At 41.2% G+C, this 23294-nt stretch overlaps 1 long non-coding RNA gene and 1 gene segment (V, D, J or C); one reads left to right on the forward strand and one right to left on the reverse strand.

Moving 5' to 3' along the window:
- LOC140128465 (immunoglobulin heavy constant mu-like) overlaps window positions 1-23294 on the forward strand; it is a 476316-nt gene that overhangs the window by 141022 nt on the left and 312000 nt on the right.
- Window positions 16031-23294, reverse strand: part of LOC140128510 (uncharacterized) — a 53221-nt gene continuing 45957 nt past the window's right edge. The window contains exon 3 of the long non-coding RNA XR_011855144.1: window positions 16031-16070. This is a non-coding gene — a long non-coding RNA (uncharacterized lncRNA). The remainder of the gene's footprint in view (window positions 16071-23294) is intronic.

The raw sequence follows: 23294 nt of genomic DNA on the forward strand, positions 1-23294 counted from the left end.
AAAAAAAATCAGAGATCTCCCGAAGTCGCTGCTTGGGGAAAAACTTATAAGGCACGAGAGCAGCTACTTTGTATTGTGTTTTAAATACAAGGACAAGAGAGAAGTCCTTGTATCAGCAATACATCTGCACACCAGACCCCTGTCCCAGTATGAGGTACCAGCACAGAAACCCCCAAACCTGATTGCATTTTGGACTATAAAAGGAACATGGGAGAGGTTCAACCAGGTGCTTCAGCCTTATAATGCCATGCGTAAATCGAGGGTGTGGTACTACAAGCTGGCCATGCACATCATGCAGATAGCACTATATAATGCATATGTATTACAGGGGAACTTTCATGGAGTTTTAAGAGGTGGTAATCAAGCATTTGCTTTTTTGAGGCCAGGAAAGGGGAATTCCCGAACTTCTGGAAGCGAATCCACATATATTATAAGGGAAGGAACCAAAAAAGGTGCTGGGTGTGCTCCAAATGGGGTATAAGGAGGGAATTCATTTACCAGTGTGACACATGCCCCAATAAACCTGGACTCGATAAAACTGGCCTAATGTATTTTTGGGGTGTTTGTCTTTAATGGCTTGAGCTGGACACAGATGCCATAAGGGATATACACTATCCATTACGCATTATCTTTGGGGTCTACCTGTGGGGTTAAAATGCTCAAAACACCCCTAGATTCATTCATGAAGGGGTATAACTTCCAAAATAGGGGTTCTACTATGCTGTTCGGCATTTACAAATGCTTCATGATGCCTCGAAACATGTAAAATGTCTGTGTCCCGAATGCCAGTTCTTCCCTTCTGAGCATTGCTGTGTAACCAGCCTATTAATTATTGACACATTTGGGGTATTGCCGTCTCTGGAACAACCAACATAACGATTTTTGTAGAATTGCCATGAATTGGCATGTCTAAATTGGTGTGAATTGGGCAAAATACATTAAGCACTAAAATGGAATACTTGGGAAAATTTTTTTTCTCATTTTGGCCAGCATCTCGGGGGTTACAATGCTCTCCATTAAATTCTTTGAGGTGTGTAGTTTTCAAAATGTTGTCACTTCTTGGGTGTTTTTTATTATACTAGTACCTAATATACCCGAACAGGGTACACAATATGGCACTCAAAAACCAAACTAGTGAAAATGGAGCTCCAAAAGATACATTTCGGTCCTCCCATTCTAGCCCTGCTGTATGCTCAGCATATCTATTATTGCCACATATGGGGTATTGCTGTACCCGGGACAACCCGCATAATGATTTTTTCGGGTGTCTAAAGTGGCATGAGTTGGGTAAAATATATTTGGCACTAAAATGGTATATTTGTGGAAAAAATGCAGTTTTTACTCTGCACCTCGGTGGTTAAAATGCTCACCACAACCCTAGATAAATTCTTTGAGGGGTGTAGTTTCCAAAATGGTGTTTTGGGGGTTTTCTCATATACTGGTACTTTAGCAAAAATCCAATATTTCCTTTGTACACACCACTGTGTGCCGAAACAGCAATTGACATTCACATGTCAGGTATTGCCATACTTAGAAGACACAGGCTAAAAATTTTGGGTTGTATTTTTTACCTCTAATACCCTGTAATTGTGTACATTTTAGGGCAAAATGAAAAAAATTCTAATAAAAAAAATTGAAATGTAAAAACTTCCAATCTATTTTTGTTTGATTCCTGAGAAAGAATTAAAGGGTCAACAAACTTCCCAAATGTTGATTTGATTAGCTTGAGATGTTGAAGTTCTTAACCCTTTCACGACCCGTGACGTAATAGCACGTCACGGGTCGGCCGCGGGTGCATGGAGAGGGCTCACGCGCTAGCACCGATCGCGGGTGTTTTCACCTCGATCGCCACCGGCAATGCTGTCGACGGCTTCAAAAGGATGGCAGCGCGTGGGCGCCGCCATGTTTTCAAGGATCGCCGCTCCCCGTGACGTCATCGGGGAGCGGCGATCCATCGCCATGGTAACCTCGGGTCTCGCGAAGACCCGAGGCTACTTCAGGTTAACCCATGCATTACAATGTGCTATCAGCACATTGTAATGTATGAGTAGTAAAATCCCCATATACTGCCATACTGTAGTATGGCAGTATATGATAGGATCGTGCAGACCCCCTAGGGTTAAAGTACCTTAGGTTGTCTGAAAAGTACTAAAAATAAAAAAAAGTTAAAAAAAAAAATTATAATAAAAAACCCTAAAAACTCAAATCACCCCCCTTTCCCTAGAACTGATATAAATATAAATAAACAGTAAAAATCATAAACACATTAGGTATCGCCGCGTCCGAAAATGCCCGATCTATCAAAATATGATAACGGTTTTTCACTGCATTTAATTCCATAACGGAAAATCGCGCCCAAAGTCGAAAATGGCACTTTTTTTGTCATTTAAAAAAATTAAAAAATTCTATAAAAAGTGATCACAAGGTCGAACAGTCCTAAAATTGATAACATTGTAAATGTCATCAAAATCCGCAAAAAACGACACCACCCACAGCTCTGTACACCAAAGTATAAAAAAGTTATTAGCGCCAGAAGATGGCAAAATCCCAAAAAAAATTTTTGTACAGGAGGTTTTAATTTTTTTAAATGTATGAAAACATTATAAAACCTATACAAATTTGGTATCCCCGTAATCGTGCTGACCCAAAGAATAAAGTAGCCATGTCATTTGGGGCGCACAGTGAAATCCGTAAGATCCAAGCCCACAAGAAGGTGGCACAAATGCGTTTTTTTACCAATTTCACTGCATTTGGAATTTTTTTCCCGCTTCCTAGTACACGGCATGGAATATTCAATACCATCTCTATGAAGTGCAATTTGTTACGCAGAAAATAAGCCGTCACACAGCTCTTTACATGGAAAAATAAAAAAGTTATGGATTTTTGATCATGGGGAGTAAAAAATGAAAATGAAAAAACAAAAAAGGGCCAGGTCCTGAAAGGGTTAAAATGGTGTTACTTGTGAGGGTTTATAGTAAATAGGGTCGCCATGAGGCGAAATGAAAATCTCACCTCAGGTGGCAGAATGCGGAGCCCTTTGGAGAGCCACGAGAAGACGGGAGCCAAGCGGTGTGGGAGCACCTTGCCTGGAGGTAAGTATACGTTTTTTTGATTTTTCATGGACAAGGGGCCAAATACTGCTATAAGGGATTGGGGGATATATATATCTATGGAGCCTTTTTACACTGGGGGGGTCTATATACATTCATATGGGGCTGGATTCCGTTTATACTGGGGGGGCTTCTATATATATTTAAATGCTGGATGCTGTATATACTGGGGGTTCTGCATATATTTATTTGGGTCTGGATCCTGTTTATACTGGGGGGGCTGTATATATTAATATGGGGACAGATTCTGTATGTAGTGAGGGGGGTCTATATATACTTTTATATTTGGACAGATACTGTATATACTGGGGGTGGGGGTCTGTATAAATCTATATGGGGCCGGATACTGCATATACTTTTGGGGGGGGGGTCTCTATACATTTATATGGGGCCAGATACTGTATGTACTGGAAATGGGGGGGTCTGTATATATTTTTATGGGGCCGGGTTCTGTTTATACAAGGAAGGGGGCACTGTGTATATTTATATGGGGCTGGATTCTGTTTATACTGGGAGGGGGGGGTGTTAATTTATGTTGTATATATATAATTGATTGGTGTGTTGTGCATGCTATAATTCCAGTAATATATATTATATATATACATGTATTCATACATAAACACACATACCGTCAGTTTGTTCTTAAGTTGAATTTGTATGTATGTAAGTCGTAACTGTATATTTTACAATCGTTACTCCAGCCAATTTTTTTTTATTCTCTGTGACTTTTTAACCCCTTAACGACTTGGCCTTTTTTAGTTTTTTCACTTCCATTTTTCACTCACCAACTTCAAAAATCTATAATATTTTTATTTTTCCACATAAAGAGCTGTGTTATGGCTTATTTTCTGCGTAAAAATTGCACTTCATAGTGACGGTATTTAATATTCTATGGCGTGTACTGGGAAGCGGGAAAAAAAAAATCCAAATGCAGTGAAAATGGTGAAAAACCACATTTGTGACGTTTTCTTGTGTGCTTGGATTTTACAGCTTTCACTCTGCGTCCCAAATGACATGTCTACTTTATTCTTTGGGTCGGTACGATCACGTGGATACCAAATTTGTATAGGTTTTATAATGTTTTCATACATTTAAAAAAATTAAAACCTCCTGTACAAAATATTTTTTTTTATTTTGCCATCTTCTGGGGCCAATAACTTTTTCATACTTTGGTGTACGGAGCTGTGGATAGTGTAATTTTTTGCGAATTTTGATGCCGTTTTCATTACTATAATTTTTGGGACTGTGCGACCTTTTGATCACTTTTTATTAATTTTTTTATATTTTTCAAAATGGCAAAAAAATGCCATTTTCGACTTTGGACGCTATTTTCCGTTACGGGTTTAAACATAGTGAAAAAACATTATCATATTTTGATAGATCGGGCATTTTCAGACGCGGCGATACCTAATGTGTTTATGATTTTTACTGTTTATTTATTTTTATATCAGTTCTAGGGAAAGGGGGGAGTATATGTGGATTTTACTCCCCATGCTAATTGCACATTGTAATGCATGGGTTAAAACGAAGTAGCCTCGGGTGTTCGGAACACCCGAGGTTACCATGGCGACGGATCGCCGCTCCCCGTGATGTCATCGGGGAGCAGCGATCCACAACAAGATGGCGGCGCCCATGCGGCGCCATCTCTTTGAAGCCGCCGGCAGCATTGCCGTCGGCGATCGCGGAGAAAACACCCGCGATCGGTGCTAGCACCGATCGCGGGTGTTACCGGTAAGCCTTTGCTGCAATATGCAGCAAAGACTTACCGGCTATGGAGAGGGCTCGGCCCGCGAGCCCTCTCCATGCACCGGGACCCGGCGCGCGCCGTACTAGTACGGCGCGCGTCGGGAAGGGGTTAAGTAACATTTTAAAAATGTTAGATTGTCATAGTATCATAGTATATAAGGCCGTAAAAAGACGCAAGTCCATCAAGTCCAACCTTTAAGAATTAAATAAATGTTTTATCCCCATAACCGTGATATTTTTTCTCTCCAGAAAGTCATCCAGGCCTCTCTTGAACATGTACATAAAGTCCGCCATAACAACCTCCTGCGGCAGAGAGTTCCATAGTCTCACTGCTCTTACAGTAAAGAACCTTTGTCTATGGCTATGGTAGAATCGCCATAGAGGCGCAGAGGATGCCCCCTTGTCCTGGTCACAGGCCTAGGTATAAAAAGATCTTTGGAGAGATCCTTGTACTGTCCGTTCGGGTATTTGTACATTGTAATAAGGTCTCCCCTCAGTTGTCTTTTTTGTAAACTGAATAATCCCAAATTTTGTAATCTATCATCGTATTCTAATCCTCCCATTCCCCTAATAATCTTGGTTGCTCTCCTCTGCACCCGTTCCAGCTCTACTATATCCTTTTTATATACTGGTGCCCAAAACTGTACACAATATTCCATGTGCGGTCTGACCAGGGAAAAAGAAAGAAGAAAAAGGGCCTGGTCATTAAGGGGTTAAGGAGATCATTCTGTGGTCACGGTATGACATTTGGCTATTCTGTTAAATGAATTCAGAAATGTAATTGCATTATACACTTATGATTTACTCTGTTGACGTATACTTCTTTCATTAGGTGCCTATTCAAAGTGTTTCTAAGACATATTTTTAAGTACATAAACATGATATAGAAACTATGTCCTTCAAGTTACAACAAATTGGGGAATAGTTATCAATGTGCTTAAGATCTGTCAAAAATTAGTCCCAATAAAGGGAACTTGGCTTTGTGGAAATCAGAATTTTGCGGCTATATTCTAGAATAAACTAAACTTTATTGCTTCTTACATGTTTTTTTTTTTTTTTATAACTTTCTTTTTATTGATTTTGTTCATAATAAACATAAAAAGGGGTGTACATGAAGCATATTACATGTATATAGATAATTTGTATACATTGTTTGATGTACATATTTTTTTTTTTAATTTATTCCTGTGGCAAATAAATATATTGGACTTGGAAGTTTATTTGATCTTACCACACGGTGGAGCCCTGTATGCAAATATCAGAAGATGCTTAATAAGTATAAGAGGACAGAGAATTTTTTTAAACAATAATCTGTCTCATTACTGATCAGACAGACATGGCTGTTCTTATACTCTTATTATTTGCTCCAATATGTAAGACAAACTAGAAAACATACAATTGTACCATTATTACATGTGTATGAACATTGTATTCTGATATACTCTCTGTATTCCAGGTGTCTTCTCTCAGACAGTACAGGAGTCAGGTTCAGGACTTGTGAGACCATCACAGCAGCTCTCACTGACCTGTACAGTCTCTGGGTTTGAGTTAACCAGCTATCATGTAAGCTGGATCAGACAAGCTCCTGGGAAAGGACTGGAATGGATTGGAATAATAAATAACAGCGGGGGTACTGCTTATAATGATCAACTGAAGAGCAGAACCACAATCACAAGAGACACTTCCAAGAAGCAGATCTATCTCCAGATGACTAACATGCAGACTGCAGACACTGGGGTGTATTATTGTGCGAGACAGTCACACTACAATAAACTAAAGAGGAGATCATACAATATCCAGCTGTCTGCATGAAGGGACATACTAAACCACAAGGTTAATAATTTATGAAAACTCTTCCTGACTGTGATGCAGACTACAAGTGCTCAGAGGAGCTCAGCAAATTAACATTATTGTTTCTATAATAATAAGTGCTACCATTTTTCTATAAACTTTATCTATTTTTCATGCTTTTCTAGATTTCTGCTTGTTGTCATTTACTGTTTACTTCCGGTGAAAATAGTTAACCCCTACGGGACACAGCATCTTTTGGCCTAAAGGACGCGGCCCCATTTTTCAAATCTGGCCTGTGTCACTATAAGTGGTTATAGCGTGGGAACGCTGTGAGATATCCAGGGGATTTTGAGATTGTTTTCTCGTGACACATTGTACTTCAAATTAGTTTAAAAATTTGGATTAAATCTTTTGCGTTTAGTTATGAAAAAAAACAAAATTTGGCAAAAATTTTGAAAAATTCTTTATTTTCAACGTTCTAAATTCTCTACTTTTGATTCAGAAAGTCATAGCACCCAAATAAATTCATAACTTACATTTCCCAAATGTCTGCTTTATGTTGGCATGGTTTTTTCAGATTCCACATATTTTACTAGAATGTTATGAAGCTCAGAATTTGGGTGCCATTTTTCACATTTTTTGTAAAATCGCCAAAACCTGTATTTAGATGGACCTGCTCAGTTTCTAATTGACACTGAGAGGCCTAAATAATAGTGAGACTCGTAAATTACCCCATTGTGGAAACTACACCCCTCAACGTATGAAAAACCACTTTTAAGAAGTTTGTTAACCCTTTACGTGTTTTATAGGGGTTAAAACAAAATGGAGGTGGAGTCTGCAAATTGTAATATTTTTTCACAATACACTCATTTTGGGTGGAAAATTAAACATTTGTAATGGATAAAATGAAAAAAGGCTCCACAAAGTTTGATACGCAATTTCTCCCGAGTACACCGATACCCTATATGTGGTGGTAACCTGCTGTATGGGCGCACGGCCGGGCATAGAAGGGAAGGAGGCGCCATCCAGATCAGATTTGCTATGTCACATTGTACAGGCTATAATTTTTTTCTTTTTTTAATGTGGACCTATAGGGGCTTATTTCTTTTGCCACATGAGATGCACTTTTCTAATACATAATTTTGGGGCATCTATAGCTAATTGGTGAGATTTAATTAACTCTTTGTTGGTGGAGGAAATGAAAATCATCAATTTTTAGGAAAATTTTTATGTGTTTTTTTTTTGGCCGTTAACCATACCATGAAAATAGTATATTATTTTTATTCTTTGGGTCGCCACGATTACGAAAATACTTCATTTATATATATTTTTTTATTTTTTCCCATTTTTACTGAATAAAAAGTAATTTGGCAAAATTGTTGTTAATTTTAGCATCACCGTCTTTCATATGCATAACTTTTTTATTTTTCACCTCAAAAATCTGTTTAAGGGCTTATTTTTTGCAAGAATGATAGCTCTTTTTAGTGGTCTTATTTTAGATTGCGTAACTTTTTAAAATCACTTTTTTAGAGCATTTTTAAAGGGCATTAATAAAAAATCATCTTTATCAGAGAGAGTTTTTTTAGGTTGTTTTTTACGGGGTTCACTTTGCGGATCTAATAACGATTCTGTTTTATTATACAGATTGTTATGGACGCAGGGATACCAAATATGTGGGGGTTTTGTGTATTTTATTCAATTGTACTGAATAAAAACTAATTTGGAGAAAATCTTATTCATTTTAGCATCACCATCTTTTTATATGCATAACTTTTTTATTTTTTGGCAGATAAATCTTGTTAGGGGCTTATTTTTTGCGAGAACAGTTGTTCTTTTTAGTGGGCTTATTTTGGAGTGCATAACATTTTTTAAATCACTTTTTAGAGCATTTTTTATAGGGTATTAATTAAAAATTATCTTTTTTCGGAATGTTTTTTGCGTTTTTTTCTTCCGGCGTTTACCGTGCGGGTCCAGTAACAATTCTGTTTTATTATGCAGATTGTTACGGACGCGGCAATACCAAATATGCGGGGTTTTTTTGTGTTTTTATGTTTTTTATACTTTATTAAGTTTTTTTATGGGAAAGTGACATTTTAGGGGCTTATATTTTTATGTATTAATTTTTTATTTATTATAATGTGTAGTGTTAACTGTTTTTGCATATTTTTACTTATACATACTTGAACTTAAACCAGTGATGCTCTGATCACTGGTTTAAGTTCAATACACTGCTCTACAATACTATTTTATTGTAGAGCAGTGTAAACTGTCTGAGCAAGCTTGCGCATGCTCAGACAGTTTACAGCCAGACCCGGAAGGGGTCTGGCTGCCATGGAGACCGGGCAGCTCCGGGGCACATGCCAGTCCTCGGAGCTGCCCGGAAGAGGATCGGATCCCCCGGTAAGCGGCACGGGGGATCCGATCCACAGCGCTAACACCCTTACACGCCGCGGTCATGTTTGACCGCGGCGTGTAAGGGGTTAACACCCGCGATCGGAGCCGGCTCCGATCGCGGGTGTTAGCGCAGGCTGTCAGCTGTACTAGACAGCTGACAGCCGCTGCTTCTGGTACCGGCTCCGTTCGTGAGCCGGTGCCAGAAGCAGGACGTTATAGAACGTCCCCGTGCGCTAAGCATCTAGCCCCGGGGACGTACTATAACGTCCTGGTGCGCCTAGGGGTTAATAATCCTGTTATGTCACACAGGTACACCTCCTAACCCTGTTATGTCACACGGGTACACCTCCTCCTGTAAGGTGTAAAGGAAACAAAATATTGCAAATAAAGCCTTTTCCCCCCAACATTGAGATACTATCAATTACTCTGACAGTGAAGATGCTTTGAAGACAGTCAGGTGCATTCACTATTCTTTGTCTGTCAGTTTTCTTTTGAACAAGGCATGTAACGGGGCAGGCGGGGACAGAGGGGAGCGAGAATGCCCTGTCTTGTCGTATTTATTATAGTCGCCATCAGAAAACTGGAGGAGACTACAGATAAAATGGTTGATGGGTCTAAACTAGTCGAGATTTCATTCTGCTGGTACAGCACAGCTCCAGACTCTTAGGCCCCTTCTACACTAGCGAGTGTGATGCGATGAACTCGCATCACACTCGCAACGCAAGCTGCCGGGAACGCACGGCCCGAACGCTGCACCGCGGGAGTGAACTCAGCATGTCAGTTCACTCCCGCGGTGCAGCGTTCGGGCCGTGCGTTCCCGGCAGCTTGCGTTGCGAGTGTGATGCGAGTTCATCGCATCACACTCGCTAGTGTAGAAGGGGCCTTAGTATATCAATGCTAGCAGGGGGAAAAGATTAAGAATGGTTCAATATGTCAGTTTTAATAAATTCCACCACATAGGGGCACATTTACTTACCCGGTCCAGTCGCGATCCAGCGGCGGGTTCTCCGACGCTGATTCGGGTTCTGCCGGGATTCACTAAGGTCCGTGCGCCGATATTCACCAGGTGTCGCTGCTGCGCCGAGGTCCGCCGAAGTTCACCTGCTTTTTTCTGGTGTATGTGAGTGCTTGATCTTGCGACACAAATGGCTTTTTAAATTCTGCGGTTTTTCCGAATCCTTCGGGTTGTCCGGTGGCCATGCCCCCCGATTTCTGTTGCGCGAAAGGCAGCGCGATTGCGCCAAAAATCGATCGCGTGCGCCACAATCCCGTGAAATACAGCGCAAAGCGGAAATATTCGGGAAAAACCCGACGGATTCGCGGCTGCAGACCCTTAGTAAATTTGCCCCATAGTGTCTGCTCAAATGATGAGGGAACAATTCAAATCTTTACCAAATTTGGCTAGTTTGGTATCCATGGACCCAGAGACTGAACAAAGGTTGCAGTTCTGGATACAGGTCCATGTTTGGGGAAAAAGCACCTGCTGAAGCAGCCAATCAAGCATCTCCTCTGTAGGCATGCCATCTCCTCTGTAGGCATGCCTAGGCCCATGCCTTGTATACTGCATGTCCATGTCCAGAGTCATATGTCCAGGAGCCATTACACACAAACAGCTAGGAAGAGCTTGCTACTCATCAGTAAGATAGGCAGGGGCTTCTTAAAAACAAGCACTTTCCCTTATCTGTATAGAGGAGCAGGGCCGGCACCAGCACTCTGCAAGCCTGAGCAAGTGCCTGGGCCCAGAGCTGCTGGGGGGCCACATAAAGCTGTACATAAGGAATCCACTGGGTGAGGGGGCTGTATCTAATGAATCTATAGGGTTTCAGGTGGCTGTACATAAAATATCCATGAGTGGGCTGTTTGGGATGATAAACTAGTTTAGGGAACAGGAGAATGTTATTGAATTTTTTATGCTGCCACGTGAGTTCACTGCAAAAGGAGCCTATCCGTCTACTTTAAGTGAATATATCCAACCAAAAATGTATGTAACCCCTTATGTCCCATGTACATATTTCTATTAACTCCTTAACGACCTGGCCCTTTTTAGTTTTTTCACTTCCATTTTTACTGACCACCTTCAGAAATCTATAACTTTTTTATTTTTCCACATAAAGAGCTCTGTGACTGCTTATTTTTTGTGTAACAAATTGCACTTCATAGTGACAGTATTTAATATTCCATGCCATGTACTGTGAAGCAGGAAAAAATATTCCAAATGCAGTGAAAATGGTGAAAAAACGCATTTGTGAGCTTGTTATGGAGTAGAGCACTGACATATGCATTTTTGTAGTTTCCAAAATGTTGTCACTTCTTGGATTTCTTTATCATACTGGTACCTCAGGGTACACAATATGGCACTCAAAAACCAAACTAGTGAAAATGGAGCTCCAATAGATACATTTTGGCCTTTTCCTTCTCAGTCCTGCTGTGTTCCCAGGCTATCTATTATTGCCACATATGGGGTATTGCCTTACCTGGGACAACCTACATAATGATTTTTGGGGGTGTTTGTCTAAAGAGGCTTGAAATGGGGTAAAATATATTTGGCACTAAAATGGCATATTTGAGGAGAAGAAAAATGCAATTTTTACTCTGCACCAGGGAGTTAAAATGCTCACCACAACCCTGGATAAATTCTTTGAGGGGTGTAGTTTCCAAAACTCATCTTTGGGGGTTTTCTAGTGTACTGGCACTTTAAGGGCTTTTCAAGTACGTTGTGACACCTTAAAACATTTGTAGCCAAATTGCACTGCCAAAAATCCAATATTTCCTTTCTGCACATCACTGTGTGCCGAAACAGCAGTTGACATTCACATGTCAGGTATTGCCATAATCAGAAAACACAGTCTAAAAATTTAGGGCGCTTTCTTTCCCTCTAATACCCTGTAATTGTATACATTGTAGGACTAAATAAAAATATTTTAAATAAAAAAATTGAAAAGTAAGAATTTCCAATACATTTTTGTATGATTCCTGAGAAAGAATTAAAGGGTCAACAGACTTCCCAAATGTTGATTTGATTGAGATGTTTAGTTCCTAAAATGGTGTTATTTGTGGGGGTTTATAGTACATAAGCCTCTAAAAGACACCTCCAAACTAAATTAGTCACCAAAAATATAGCTTTTTCAAATATCTTGAAAATCTGAAAACTATCTACTAAAACTATAAACCTTATAGCATTAGAAAAAATAAGTTAATGTAAAAAAATGTAAATAAAAATACAAATGGCAAAGTTTTCTACAAAAATAATTTGCAGTATGACACTAAAAATTGTAATTTTAATTTTTTTTTTAAATTGTTGAATATTTACCCCTAACCTAAACAACCTAACTGCTCAGCAAACTAATATTAGTAACAAACTACAATGTGTCACAAGAAAATAATCTCAAAATCTCTTAGATAAGTTACAGTGTTGAAAAGTTATTACCACAGAGCTGACATTTAACTTAAAAGTTGGTGCGCCCAATTGGTAAGTATATGTCAATACAGTAAATCATATTTCATTAGGTACCAATGCAAAGTGTTTCTAACAGCACGGTGGCTGAGTGGGTAGCACTTCTGCCTTGCAGCGCTGGAGTCCAGGGTTCTAGTTCCACCCAGGTCAACATCTGCAAAGAGTTTGTATGTTCTCTCCGTGTTTGCGTCCGTTTCCTCCGGGTACTCCGGTTTCCTCCCACACTCCAAAACATACTTATAGGTTTTTAGATTGTGAGCCCCATGAGGACAGGGACCAAATTGTCATGCTTTGTGCAGCGCTGCATAACGTGTGTGCGCTATATAAATAAGGAATTATTATTATATTTTTAAGTACATAAACACGACATAGAAACTAGTTGCAACAAATTGGGGAATATATATCAATGGGCTTAAGATCTGCCAAAACTGAGTCCTAATAAAGGGAGCTTGGATTTGTGGAAATCTGAATTTTTTAGCTATATTCTAGAATAAACTAAACTTTATTGCTTCTCATATGTTTTTTTAATGTGTTAATATGTCAAATACATATATTGGACTTGGAAGTTGCCTTCATATGATTTTACCACATGGTGGAGCCCTGTATGCAAATACCAGAAGATGCTTAAAAAGTATAAGAGGACAGAGAATTTTTATACACATTAATCTGTTTCATTACTGATCAGACAGACATGGCTGTTCTTATACTCTTATTATTTTCTCCGATATGTAAGACAAACTAGAAAACATACAACTATACCATTATTACATGTATATGAACATTGTATTCTAATATACTCTCTGTATTCCAGGTGTCTTCTCTCAGACAGTACAGGAGTCAGGTTCAGGACTTGTGAGACCATCACAGCAGCTCTCACTGACTTGTGCAGGTTCTGGACTTGATGTAACCAGCAACTATATGCATTGGATCAGACAAGCTCCTGGGAAAGGACTGGAATGGATTGGAAGAATTACTAGCAGTGGGGGTACTGCTTATAATGATCAACTGAAGAGCAGAATCACAATCACAAGAGACACTTCCAAGAAGCAGATCTCTCTCCAGATGACTAACATGCAGACTGCAGACACTGGAGTCTATTATTGTGCGAGAGACACACACTACAATAAACTAAAGAGGAGATCATACAATATCTTCTATCTGCATGAAGGGACATACTAAACCACAAGGTTAATCATTTATGAAAACTTGTCCTGACTGTGATGCAGACCACAAGTGCTCAGAGGAGCTCAGCAAATATATATATTTGAGTACAAGCAGAGTTTTTCTGCACAAATAAATGTGCTAAAAAAAAATAAAAAAGTGTACTTACCTTCCGACGCAACCCCCCCCCCCCCGGGAGGTCCTCTTCTGTCCATCAATGTTCCTGCTCCAGCTCCCTCTCTCCTTGCAGTGCCGTTGCTCGAGCTGTGACATCATTGGCTTGCTGGCATCCTAGTGTGTGCGCCGCCAGCGGCACACACTATGATGTCAGCAAGCGGGGGGGCATCGGAAGGTAAGTAAACATTTTTTCTTATAAGCTGGGCATTCCTCATGAGGGGATGCAGGCTGTATACTGTGGACAAGGGGACTGTGGAGGCCAATCTTGTAACTCAACTTCAAGTTAACTGAACCATTTCTTTACAAAACTCAAAAAAATCTTTCTGGGTCATGGTCCTGCTAGAAAACTAGTCGTTTTCATATCCAGATCTCGGTTGCATTAAGAAACTCATGCTCACTTATAGTCAGGTATTAGTCAGGTTTGGCTTTGAAACAGCCCCAAACTTCCTCCAAACTTGACAATTCCAATTTCTAGATCCATTAGCAGAACTTCACTTGTTTTATCAAGACCAAATTTGCACCCAGCAGAGCCCATGGTTTGCCCATGAAAGAAAATTATAAAATTTCAATCCCCTAGTGATGTTTACATAATAAAGATTTTTAAGCCTTTACTTTATAATGTTATTCTTATTGCTGTTTTAGATCCTATCACTCAGTGATGGTCAGTGCAAAATTCCAGAGTGAGGGCAGGGACTCTCTAAGCAGACACTTCATGATCCCTTTAGTGCTTTGATGCAGGAATGCAAAAATGTCACAGCACAATTATAATTTGGCAAATAAATACAATTGGTAAAAAATATATACAAAGATAATAGAAATGTCAAAAAAAAAATTCTGGAGTTGCAGCGTCCAAAAGAAAATACCAGGAATATACGGATGCTCTATTCTGTTTTGCTTGTCCGATGATATTTATTTTTCAACAGTGGGCAGACAATGCATTTCAGGAGCCTCCCTTCGTCAGGTCCAAGACACAATGTACAAACTAAAAAAATACATAAAAGAAATAGTGTATATAAGGATACTGATACATACAAAATATATTTACCGTATATACTCGAGTATAAGCCGAGGTCCCTAATTTTACCACAAAAAACTGGGAAAACCTATTGACTCGAGTATAAGCTGAGGGTGGGAAATGCATTGGTCACAGACCCCCCCAGTATATAGCCACCAAGCCCCCAGCAGTATATAGCCAGCAGCCCCCTGTAGTATATAGCTGCCAGCCAGCCCCCACTAGTACATAGTCTGTCAGCCCCTGCCCCAGTACATAGTCTGTCAGCCCCTGCCCCAATATATAGCCTGTCAGCCTCTGCCCCAATATATAGCCTGTCAGCCTCTGCCCCAATATATAGCCTGTCAGCCTCTGCCCCAATATATAGCCTGTCAGCCCCTGCCCCAATATATAGCCTGTCAGCCTCTGCCCCAATATATAGCCTGTCAGCCTCTGCCCCAATATATAGCCTGTCAGCCCCTGCCCCAATATATAGCCTGTCAGCCCCTGCCCCAATATGTAGCCTGTCAGCCCCTGCCCCAATATGTAGCCTGTCAGCCCCTGCCCCAATTTGTAGCCTGTCAGCCCCTGCCCCAATTTGTAGCCTGTCAGCCCCTGCCCAACTATTTAGCCACCAGCCCCTGTGCCCTCTTAAAGAGCCGGATCCCCGGCCGGTTATGGAGGCGGATCCCCGGCCGGTTATGGAGGCGGATCCCCGGCCCGTTATGGAGGCGGATTCCCGGCCCGTTATGGAGGCGGATCCCCGGCCCGTTATGGAGGCGGATTCCCGGTCCGTTATGGAGGCAGATCCCCGGCCCGTTATGGAGGCGGATCCCCGGCCCGTTATGGAGGCGGATCCCCGGCCCGTTATGGAGGCGGATCCCCGGCCCGTTATGGAGCTGGACAGTTAATTTAAAAAAATTACAAATCTAAACTCACCTTTCCGGCGGCCGCACGAGTCTTCTATGCGATCCCTCTGAAGTTAGTGACTGTAACATCGCACTGACCTGGTGCCGCAGCCAGAGGGATCGCATAGAAGACTCGCGCGGCCGCCGAAATGGTGAGTTTAAATGTTTTTTTTTTTGGTCGAGCTTTTTGACTCGAGTATAAACCGAGTTTGTGTTTTTCAGCACATTTTTTGTGCTGAAAAACTCGGCTTATACTCGAGTATATACGGTACATAAAAAATAAAATTCATAAAAATGAAATTTTCTAAAGGTACATTCCATAGGTAATATGTACGGTACTGAAAATAAAATTTTATGGTACTGAGAATAATGTTGTCTGAAAGTACATATTTAGTAAGTGCATAAATATGTAAACGATTAGTTACGTATAGTAGATTGCATGTATTAGTAACCACATTAGGGAACAGGATTCACATTATAAACAACATATTGGGAGGTCACATTGAAAGATTTTGCTTCAGGTAAAAAAAAAAAGGGACACAGGGGCTAGGAATGAGTTCTAAGGAATACTCAGGTACCAACCTATTGTGCTGGTTAGGCGTGTTCACGTTTTGTATATTGGGAGTGTAGCATATGAACATGTGGGAATGGCACATCGTTTAGAACAGGGGTCATAAACTTGTGACAATATTTTGCGGCCCCCATCTGGAAAAGCACTTAGGCACCTTAATCCCCTTCCCTCCGGTACTTGAAGAAGATGAAGTCGCCGCTCTGAACGCACTTGGTGCCGGTCAGAGCGGCGACTTCATCTTCTTCGATGGTAGGGACACGGAGAGGCAAGTACTGGGGGGGGGGGCTCAGTGCGGTAGGAGCTTGGGACCCCTCGGTGCACAGGACGCGTTCATAGAGAAAACACGTCTCCCAGCTCGGGGCTTTCCTTGCGCTGGGAGACGCCATGACAGCAGCTTCTTCTCACCGGGAGTTTTGTTTTCAATCTAGTGCAGGCTGGGTAGAAAAAAAAAGTGGGGCAGGGAGAGCGTGACTGACAGGCTGGGGAGCCTGTCAGTCACGCTCTCCCCGCCCCACTTTTTTTTCTTCTTCCCAGTCAAGCGACCGGACGTTCTGCCATTGGAGGCCCTGCATGGGAGGTGGAGACGCAGTTGTTTCTCAATGGGCGTCTCCTTCTCCCTGGCTGTGTTGTGATCCAATCACATCGAAGAGTGTCACAGACAAGGAGTTTTTTTCTTCCTGGCTGTGACTCTCTCTGTGATTGGATTGAGGCACATGGAGAAGGAGACGCCCATTGAGAAACCCCGACGTCTCCTCCTCCTTGATGCTCAGTATTAGCATACAGGGCAAGAAATATACAGGGGGGCACAGCAGAGTGGAGGAGTGCTATTTTTATAAACCAGACCAGGTGCCCACCCTAAAGGTATTTGGTTACTCCTGTCAGTAAAAATAAGGTTTAAATGTTGCCGAAGGTCATGCTAGGCAGCTCGGGGGACTGGGAAACTATTGCCGCTCATCCAGAGCACCTTGCCCTGAAGTGGGTATCTCAAGGCACCATAGGCCTAAGTTTTGGCGACGCAGCCCCAAATATATCTTGCTCAAAGCCTGCAGTGAAGAGAAAGGTTGATGATGAGCACAGACAATTTCAAGAAAAGTGGGAAAAGCAATATTTCTTTATTGAGCACAAGGGCATCCCAACTTGTCTTATTTGCACAGAGAAAGTTGCAGTGCCTAAAGAATACAATTTGAAGCGTCATTACACAACTAGACATGCTGAGGAGTATGCAAAGTACCAGGAAGATGAGAGAAACAACCAGGTTGCTAAACCTAAGACATGTCTGCTGAGGCAACAAGATTTCTTTAAGAAAGCAACCAAAGAGAATGATGCAGCAGTCGAAGTCAGCTACGTAGTTAGTATGATGATTGCTAAAGCAGGAAAGTCATTTAAAGAAGGGGAATTTATAAAAAAGTGCATGTTACAGGCTGCAAGTATTATCTCTCCAGAAAAGAAAGGTCAGTTTAGCAACGTCAGCCTTTCTTCCAACACCGTGGCAGAGCGCATTTCTGACCTTTCAACTGTGTGAGAAAATAAAATGTTTCAGTGTATACTCAATCGCTCTTGATGAGACCACAGACATCACTGACACTGCCCAGCTTGCAATCTATGTCCGGGGTGTTGATGACAATTTTGATACACCCCTGAAGAAGCCACAGGGCTAGGTGGCGCAATGCGTGGGGAGCCAAACCCCCCTCCTGTCATCCCGGTGATATCTTTTCATTTATTTAGCCATTTCACAGCATATAGAGCTTTGATTGTATTTATTTATGCTTTATATTATACTAGGAAATTGATTGCATAGTGCGGGCATTACAGGGGAAAGGGTTTCACAGCAACCACTGCTTATTCTTTGCACATATCTACGTGGCTGCTATTGTAATCCTTGCATCATTTTGCACATATTTGACTGATTACATAGGACATGAATTTGCACATGTTGGTGCTTTTAAAGGAAACCTACCACTTGAAGTGGCAGGATTCAGAAGAAAACACCGAGCACCAGCTCAGGCTGAGCTGGTGCTTATTTTTGATAGTGTTTTAAACCGCGGTATCGCGGTTTAAAACACTTTTTAAACTGTATAGCCGACGCAGGGAGGCTCAGGCTGAGCTGGTGCTCGGTGTTTTCTTCTGAAACCTGCCACTTCAAGTGGTAGGTTTCCTTTAAATGTTTTTAACTTGTCTGTAGTATGAATTTAAATAAAGATATTTGATATTTTTCCAAAAACTATATATTGAGTCGGTACCTTTAACATGTCACTCTGTTTGTTTGCACTGAGATGACAATTTTGAAGTCACAGAGGAGTTGCTCTCACTAGTTCCAATGCATGGCCAGACCACCGCTCAAGAAATATTTCACCAGCTGTGTGATGCTTTTCAGAATGCTGGTTTGCCTTGGAGGAAGTTTGTCGGAATACCAACTGATGCAGCGCCATCAATGATAGGGAGGAAAAAAGGACTGGTGGCACTTGTTAATAAAAAAAGGAAGAGGAAAGTTTAGAGGAGGTCATTGCTCTGTGTCAGGGAATAGAATCCATTTTTGAATCTGGTCTTCTATCATGTATATATACAAATATCCCTGTGAATAGCACCATCCCCCGCGAACACAGATCATCTTTCAGTTACATGCTGTTGGCTATTGGAATGTGGGTATGGTCAGTAGGCTCCTTTGTCTCAAGAACCTATAAAAACTGTCTGCAACCTAAATAAAGTGGAATTCTCTCAAACATGTGAAGGTCTGAGTGATTCACCGAGCAGCTCGTACTGTACAATGATTTGGAACCACATATCACATCGAGATAAAGGGATATTTCCCTGACAAAACATGGCGCTCGAACAGCGACATGGGTTTGCATGACGCCTACCGGAGAATTTAGGGATCATCCTTTCAGGACAGACAGATCATGCAGCTGCACAAAAAGGTAAGAAGCTTTTTTCTTACAAATTGTTCTGTCTCTCCTTGTTTGGATGGCCCCACGTCCGGTGAGTTGCATGCCTATATTGCCCAGTCCAAAGAATCTTGTTAGTTTATTTGTGATGTGATGTGTGGTAGTGTATATGGGTATTGTGTGAGTTTGAACATGTGTGTTTGATAGCGCTATTGTGATACTGTACTGTACTGGTTTTAAGAACGCAACATTCTAGGAATTGCCCCTACCTAAAGAGTCTCCTAGACAAGCAGCTTTTTGGAACGTAATTCGCTTGAGACAAAGTAGACTGAGTTTGGACAGTCGGACTTTATAAATTTATTTTGTGTGGTAGGTTCCAGAGCTGCTTCAAGGAAGGGGACTGCAGTCATTTCTTGACGGGCAAACGGTTTAAAAAAAAAAAAAAGAAAAAAAATTTTTTAGAATTAGAAGTGGTTAAAACTGCCCTATGGAAGAGTGAGTGACTGCGTGTGTGTGCCGGCACTAGAGATATATAGAAAATTATGGGAAAAATTGCTAGGTAGGATGAGAGGCAATTCAGAGGGAAACCAGACGTACGGATCTTGAATGATAAAAAAAAGAGGCTGTAAAAGGATGTCAGAGAATGTTGGAAAAGGACAAGTATATGCCAAAAGGTGGTTGTTTGTATGTTGGTAAATGGAAAGGTTCTTAAAAGAACAAAGGCTGGTTGCATAATGATGATATGATGGAAATTGCAAGTGGATAGAAGAAAGTTACAGAGGAAGTGACCAGAGGAGGTTATAAAGAGGCAGCCATAGGAAATTGTGTGTTGTATGAGTGTTATGACGATGACGGACAAAAACGTTGGACAGACAAAAGACAACATTCAGAAAAAGTTCTGCCTCCACCCGAAAATGGTGGATGAATTGATGTATGGAAACAAAGAAACAGACTGGCGGAGACATGTGCATGCAATGTGGCACCTAGACCCAACCCCCACACTGGAATATATCCGGTCAAGACTAGATTAGAAAAAGTGCGGGCTCCAACAGGACAAAGACATAGTGTTCAGATGTTTCTCACTTTGATATACTTTAATAGACCAGTGGTATGGGGAATGATGCATTGCCTAAAGATCTTTGGATTTGCACCCACACTCCGCTCAGCTGTATTTAGCTGTATTGCTGTAACTTTAGAAGACAACTAAGATATAGTACCCAGGGAATAAATGTAGGAGACTGTGCCTGCTTATCTAAGAGTCACCTCTCAGAACTACAAGGTCCAAAAACCCGGGTAGTAACATATTTGTTACGGATTTTGGTCTTCTGTGGGGAGAGCTCCTGGACGGTTGTGCAGTCCCAACTGGATTCCCTGAGCTGACCCTTGCCAGATACTGTAGATGTTCTATGAGTTTATTCCATTTTACAGTCCTGCAGATTATGGAAAAGAGATAAATATGTGTTTTGCCTATATCATGTATAGTGCAAATGGTATTTCATCAGAGTTACCAGATGTGAGGAAAGCACAGCACACAATTGTGGACATTGTTAATTGCAGGCTTGGACCTGAGAAATCCTGTGATTTATGTTTAAAAACATCAGAAATGTAGTGTAAAACTTTATAATACACCTAAAGTTTGAAGGGTGTGGTCAAAAGTTTTTGCAATTTGTGTAGGATGATACAGTGATCATAGATGTTACAATGGTGTGTTGGATTCTTTCTTTGTTCTCTTGGCATGCTGGGACACCTAGTACTACAGACACCACAGGGAGAAGGAGGGGGCTGCCCCCCCCTGTCTCAGTGAACACGGGGGGGGGGGGGAGCACATGTTGGAATGTTAAGAGAAGAAAGGAACAATGAGAATATGTGTTCATGATAACCCTCATGGTACATGGCAGATTTTGGGATTGATTCAGTGCAACATCTAATTTTAATGTTATAACCAGGAGTAAAACCTCCCTATGATCCCATACTATTAGTCCTATTCAGCAGCTATGACTGAGATTATTATTAGGAGCTTTTTAGGCAGAAGTTATAACATCCCTAGAAGCCTCCTATGTCACTGTCTCTAGTGATGCTTCTGCCCAGTATGTGCCACCAGTATGACTGTATAGGTTATAATAAGATCTAAGGTATTTGTATACTGTATGTCTCCTATTATACAGCATTGATACATCGGCATTGGTCCCAAAACTGTGTTTTTCTGGAATATATTGCTCATTTTCTATTGTTCTCATTTAAGTTTAAGCCAAGCACCTCAGAGGAGAGGACACAGACCGGAAGCTGCTGATCGTGTGTCACATGACAACCTGGATCTTCTTGGTTTTGTATCCTACTGCTGCCTACGTATATAAAGCTTCTGTAGTAGTTTTGGACTATCCTGTTACTATTTCACCTCTTCATAACTAGAAACCTTGGTTACAATGTGCCCTCTTTATGATGTATTACATTGAATCCAGCTCCACTACTTTCGCTAGATTCAAAGGGGGGGAGACATGAGGTAGACGGGTTGTATGGTTATATTTAAAATTTTCTATTAACGTAATGATTAATGAACCAGTTACCTTTTTGTAATGTCAAAACTGAATATCTCATTAATCTGCATTTTGAGTTTTTTTGTAGATGGCTTTAGAAACCAGGAATGAGGTTAATTCCACATCAGATGTGCAGCGGTCACACAACATGAGGTAACAGCAGCAGAACCACTCCTGACCTACCTGTCTGTACAGGAGGCGGAGGTGAAGGCACTGATGGAGGGGTGTAAAGTGGCAGAGGGGAAGAATGTGAGTCTTTTGGGATTCCTTATGATTCCTAACTTCATATAGTAAGGTTATCAACAACTATGAGACTTTGAAATAGCTGATAGAGGCCTTAGTGTTACATAAAGGTCCATACTAGAAGGAAAAACCTTTAAAGCTCTAATACATGAAGTGACCATACTGGTTACTAGAAAACCTAGGGGAAAGGAGCCTGGATCAGTACAGTCCGTGACCCTCGCTGGCCCAGTAGGGTTATCTATACTCCTGTCTATATAGAAACCGGCTTCACAGGTGAGGAAGCAAGACTGGAGTAACACTGGGACCCCATGGATGGAGGGAGGACTATGGCAAAAAGGTGACAAGCAATGTCTGCCAAGGGCCCTTTACCCTATTATGGTTCAGTGCACCCACAGGGTGAGACACCAGTCTAAGACTCTATATGCTCCGTAGTGGATAAGTATTGAGTATCACTCAGATTCACTTTTGCTACTGTCCATTTACACAAGTTTATATGTGCTTATTACAATGTAGGGAGAGTAGTGAAGACCCTCATATATACACTCCAAAGCCGCTTTACCCCTTCCAGAGGTTGTAGATTGGCTAAGTACAGCTACCAAAGGTAAGTAGCTACGAACATGTACTTATGTGTGTGGACCTCTTTTCTGGGTAATCTGAACCCTATCCTGTAACTAAAGCAACTGTAAAGACCACAGCCAGGGATCGAGGAATATGTTATTCCACTTATTCTACAGACTAAAGTAAAACTCCCTATTGGGGCAGTAATATAGTTGACGAGAGCTCTAGGGATTAAAAAGTCTTTTCACCTACTGAGGTTGTTTTTAGAATTGCCCCATGGATGAACATATACTTCCCTAAGGTTGTCTAGAGATGTCATAGAGAATTGGTGGGGTGTCCAAAACCTGCAGATACATTTTTTTTCTTAGGTGCATAACCAAGTATCTGTTTCAGTTCCAGAACCTAAAGTAGCTAGAGCAGAGGACCTGCACCCAGGTGATGAGATGGTCCTGATGTGACACCTGAGAGTCTTTTGAAGGGTCATCCCAAGTACCTGTGACATATCCACGTGTAGAAACTACAACGAGACAGTGACAGCTGAAGAATGGTGCAGGACCCAGAGACTACAGAACATGAATCTGTGTAGCTCCATGCTGCTATGGACATTATCACTCCTACCACTCCTACTACAGTGTGCGCCGTATAACATGTCTAGTAGTACTCAGGGGTTGGTAGGGTGACATGTATAAGGATATACACCAATAGGATGTACAGATCTGCCCTTTACAATGGATTTACATGAATTGTGTTGTGATATAATGTTCAGGATGCTCA

The sequence above is a fragment of the Engystomops pustulosus genome, chromosome 1 (assembly GCF_040894005.1).
Source record: "Engystomops pustulosus chromosome 1, aEngPut4.maternal, whole genome shotgun sequence".
Lineage (NCBI taxonomy): Eukaryota > Metazoa > Chordata > Amphibia > Anura > Leptodactylidae > Engystomops > Engystomops pustulosus.